A 5,595-nucleotide genomic window follows, 5' to 3' on the forward strand; every position below is an offset into this window, starting at 1 on the left:
TGTGTCGACTACAGAAAGTTGAACAAAGTTACTATAAAAAACAAGTATCCTTTACCCAGGATCGATGATCTATTCGACCAACTGTTAGGAGCAGGTTGTTTTTCGAAGATAGATATGAGATCCGGATACCACCAGTTAAAGATCAGGGAAGGAGATGTCTCCAAGGATGCTTTTCGAACCAGATATGGGCATTATGAGTTCCTAGTGATGCCGTTCGGGTTGACTAATGCCCCTGCAGCATTCATGGATCTCATGAATAGGGTTTTCAGGGAGTACTTGGATCGTTTTGTGATCGTCTTTATAGATGATATCTTGGTGTACTCCAGGAATGCAGAAGAGCATGCCCAGCATCTGAGGATAGTGTTGCAAACCTTGCGAGAGCATGGCTTGTATGCCAAGTTCTCCAAGTGCAAATTCTGGCTAAGGAGCATTGCCTTTTTGGGACATGTAGTTTCAGAGAAAGGAATAGCAGTAGATCCCAAGAAGGTAGAGGCAGTAGCTAATTGGTCTACACCCACGACAGTGACTGAGATCAAGAGTTTTCTGGGTTTGGCAGGCTACTATCGGAGGTTCGTTCAGGACTTTTCGAAGATAGCTGCTCCTATGACCAGACTGACCAGGAAGAATCAGAAGTTCGTATGGTCAGAGGATTGTGATGCGAGTTTTGAAGAGTTGAAGAGACGGTTGACTTTAGCACCGGTGTTAGCTCTGCCGATTAATGATGAAGACTTCACAGTGTTCTGTGATGCATCCCGAGTGGGATTAGGTTGTGTGTTAATGCAGAATGACAGAGTGATAGCTTATGCTTCTAGGCAGCTGAAGAGGCACGAGCTGAACTATCCGACACATGATCTTGAGATGGCAGCTGTTATCTTTGCACTTAAGATGTGGAGGCATTACCTCTATGGGGTAAAGTGTGAGATCTATACAGATCATAAGAGCCTGCAGCACATCTTGAGTCAGAGAGAGTTAAACTTGAGGCAGAGACGGTGGGTAGAATTGCTCAGTGATTACGATTGTAAGATCCAGTATCATCCGGGTAAGGCTAATGTTGTAGCTAATGCCTTAAGCCGGAAATCACTTGGCAGTTTATCCCACATTGCAGTAGAGAGAAGACCGGTGGTGAAGGACTTTTATAGACTCATGGATGAAGGACTACAGTTGCAGTTATCTGGTACAGGTGCTTTGCTTGCACAGATGAGAGTTACACCAGTGTTTCTAGAGCAAGTGGCTCTGAAACAGCACGAAGATCCTGAGTTAGTGAAAATTGCCAGGACTGTTCAGTCTGGCAACAGTGCAGCGTTCAGATTTGACAGTGAGGGGATTCTTCGTCATGGTAAGAGATTATGTGTACCAGATGATAGCAGTTTAAAGGAAGACATTATGAGGGAAGCTCATAATGCAAGGTATAGCGTTCACCCTGGAGCCACCAAGATGTATCAAGATCTGAGAAGGGTGTATTGGTGGCCAGCAATGAAGAGGGAAGTGGCACAGTTTGTGTCAGCCTGCGAGACATGTCAAAGGGTGAAGCTAGAACACCAGAAGCCGGCTGGAATGCTTAACCCACTGCCGATTCCAGAGTGGAAATGGGAGACCATAGCTATGGATTTTGTAGTGGGGTTACCGACGACGTCTAACAGACTAGACTCCATATGGGTGATTGTGGATAGACTCACCAAATCTGCCCACTTCATTCCAGTCAGGAGTAACTATTCTGTGGACAAGTTGGCGCAGGTGTATGTAGACGAGATAGTGAGGCTGCATGGAGTTCCAGTGTCGATAGTATCAGATAGAGGACCTCAGTTCACCTCCAGGTTTTGGCGAAGTCTGCAGAGTGAATTGGGCACAAGATTGGATTTCAGCACTGCTTTCCATCCACAGACAGACGGTCAGTCAGAGAGGACCATCCAAACCATAGAAGATATGTTGAGAATGTGTGTGTTAGACTTTGGCGGTTCTTGGAGGCAGCATCTACCTCTGGTGGAGTTTGCCTACAACAACAGCCATCATGCTAGCATAGGGATGGCCCCTTATGAAGCTTTGTATGGGAGGAAGTGCCGAACACCTGTTTGCTGGGAAGAGGTAGGAGAGAAGGCTCTTGCAGGGCCAGAGCTAGTTGAGATTACCAGCAAGTTAGTGCCTATCATCAGAGAGAGGATCAAGACAGCTGTTAGCAGACAGAAAAGCTATGCAGACATCCGTAGGAAACAGATAGAGTTTCAGGAGGGGGATATGGTATTGTTAAAGGTGTCTCCAATGAAGGGAGTGGTTCGCTTTGGAAAGAAGGGTAAACTGGCCCCACAGTACATTGGTCCCTTTGAGATTTTGCAAAGGATCGGAAATGTGTCGTATAAGCTGGATTTACCTACCTCGATGGAAAGAATTCACCCGGTATTCCATGTTTCTATGTTGAGCAAGTTTGTGTCAGATCCAGAGAAGGTTCTTAATGAACCTGAGGTGGAAATCTTAAGTGATCTCACCTATGTAGAGCAGCCAGTGCGGATCTTAGACACCCAGATCAGAAAGCTGAGAAACAAGGAGATACCAATGGTTAAAGTCCTATGGAACCACCACAATCTAGAAGAGTGCACCTGGGAGACACGGGAGTCTATGCTCCAACAGTACCCATATCTGTTTTAAGGTTAGTTTTTCCCCTTTTCTATGTGTTTTATGTTGTGTTAGGGACATTCGGGGACGAATGTTCTTAAGGGGGGGAGAATGTAATATCCGGCTCGAGTCCGGCCTCGGAATTCCTGTAGTTCGGTGGAATCTCGAGTGTCGGAACCCTCGAGAAGGGTAAGACATATGTTTTCATGTGTATTTTAAGAGTTTTGAATGTTTTCAGGTGTGAAAGGAAATGAGTGTTGAAAGAAAAGCAACAAGGGAGAAATGCAAAGGTTCGGCCGCCGAAGGTCACTTTCGGCCGCCGAACATTGCATGGTTTCGGATTCACGTTCGGCTGCCGAAGGTGGTCTGGCCAGCCACCTATAAAAGGGCCAAAGGTCGGTGGAAGGAGGCTATTTCTCCTCCACTTGCAGCCAGAGGTGAGTTCTAGCCTCTCTCACGTTGACTTTCATGGTTTTTATGATTTCCTTCAAATCTTTCCAAGGTTTTAAGCGTTTTGATGATTTTTGAAGGTTTTAAGCAAAAAGAACAAAGTTTGAAGCTTGGAGAGTTTGAAAACAGATTTCTCTCTATCTCCACGTTAGGATCGTGTAATCTCTTGTTTAGAAGAGGTAAGTACAGATCCTGAACCTTCTTTGTTGATTTTTGAAGGTTTTATGAAGTTTGTATGGGTAGTATGCATGTTTAGGTTTAGGTGAGGTTTTTGGTGATCTTTCATGTTTAAGTGTTATGTGCTATGTTTGTTTGGGGTTTAGGATAATTTGAGACCCCTTTGTGCATATATATGTGTATGTGCTAGTTGGGAGTAGTTGATATGCATGTTGTAGGTTTTTGGGCAAAGTTTGCATGAAACAGAGCAAGGTTCTGTCCCCTGGACAAAACCAGATTCGGCCGCCGAAAGAAGGTTCGGCCGCCGAACATGCTTGGAGGCAGTTTCGGCTGCCAAAGCTTGCCCCCGAAAGCTAAGCTTTCGGTTTAGAAAGGGACTTTCGGCCGCCGAAAGAGGGAGTTCGGCCGCCGAAAGGAGGTGAGTTTCGTCTCTGGAGAGGGGTTTCGGCCGCCGAACCTGCCGCCGAAAGTGCCCTGTCCAGCCTTCTTTTGCCTGTTTTCTGTGAATGTTCTAGGATGGTTTAGAAGGGTTTTGGGGAGTTTCTTAGAAGTGTTCTTGAGTTAGTTTGGTCCCTCATTTGAGTCCACCTGTGTAGGTACGGACCAGAGGAATCAGGGAGGTCAGCAGTGAGTCCAGTTTCAGAACCTGCAGAGTCAGTTCAGAGTCAACCCGAGGTGAGTGGAACTGAATTTCGTATTTTAATATGAGAAACGAGTATTTTATCATGCTTCATGCATCATGAATATTCTATAGGGTGAGTGCATTAGTGTACACGAATATGATGCATTGCATTTATCCTTGATTCTATGACTGTATGGACATAGTAAGGATTCAATAGCCCTCAGAGGAAAGACCTGGAACAGCCCTACGGGGACCAGGCATAAAGACCTGGAACAGCCCTACGGGGACCAGGCACAAAGACCTGGAACAGCCCTACGAGGACCAGGCATATGATATAGAGGGAGTGTTGATCCGTCCATGCTGAGATGTGATTACTTGTGATGTGAGACATTGCATGAAAGTATGTTTTATCACCTGTTCTTTATTACTGTTCTACTCACTGGGCTATAGTAGCTCATCCCTCTCCCCTAACTCCAGTTGTGCAGGTTCAGAATTCAGAGGGAAGTCAGCAGGGTACCGGAAGAGTATATAGTTTGTAATAGTTAGTTAGTGTGGACATGTAACTGTAAATGTAAAGAGATAATGTATGTGTACAGTGTATAAAATGGTGCTTGATTATAAGAGTTGTAATCCTTTTTTGTGGTTTCACATGATCAGTTTATGTTTATATATTGTTGTATGTTTATGAGAAAACCAGGCTTAACATTATGAGTTTTATCCGCCTAGAGCAATGAGGAGCTCTAGTAGGGATTGGTAGAGAACAGAGATAGTGCATGCACAGGTTAAGCCTTCGAATGAAGAAAAGTTTTATGTTTTGACAGCAAATATATGATCATGTATGGGATGTCACAGGTTCACAGTCAGGATAGCAGGCTTACTACGGGTCCCGGCGACCTTAAGTCGATCTGGATCCTAGTGCCGGTGGCAGTTCGGTTTCCGGGCTGTTACAAGTACAAACCATAGCATACATCAAACTCCCAACTGCGGAAGCATAAGGTATTTTTGCCATATGATCACGCTCCATAGCTATCTTAGGTGATTGTTCCTTTGATAATTTGAGATGGTTAGCCAAAGACGTGCACATGGGCTTAGTATCATTAACTCAGAACCTGGACAATACCTTTTGAATATATTGCTCCGAGGACAAATTTAGAATTCAAGCAGAATTATCCCGAAAAATCCTCATCCCTAGAATTTGCTTTGTTGCACCCAAAATTTTCATCTCAAACTCCAATGACAGTCTTCTCTTAGAATTATTGATCTCCTCCATACTTGACCCTACAATTAACATATCATCCATATACAAGGGTAAAATAACAAAGAAGTCAGTAGACTTCTTAATATAATAACACTAATTCTTTTCACTCTTGCAAAAACCGTTTCTGCACATGAAAGAGTCAAACTTCTTATTTTACTGTCTTGGAGCCTACTTCAACCCATACAAACTCCTCTTGAGCTTGCACATCATGTGTTCCATATCAGGAACCTCATATTCCTATAGTTGCTTTATGTAGATCTTGAGCTTGCACATCCATCTGCTCAAGGTGCAAGTTTTCTACTGCAACAATACTCAGTAAAATTCTGATTGTGATTAACTTCACAACAGGAGAGAATATTTTAGTGTAATCAATATCTTTTCTTTGTTAATACCCCTTGACCACCAATCGAGCTTTGAACCTAATTTTACCATCAGTTTCATTCTTGATCCTGTAAACCCACTTGTTCAACAAAGCTTTCTT

This window comes from Manihot esculenta, chromosome 8 (genome assembly GCF_001659605.2).
Source record: "Manihot esculenta cultivar AM560-2 chromosome 8, M.esculenta_v8, whole genome shotgun sequence".
In the NCBI taxonomy this organism is placed as follows: domain Eukaryota; kingdom Viridiplantae; phylum Streptophyta; class Magnoliopsida; order Malpighiales; family Euphorbiaceae; genus Manihot; species Manihot esculenta.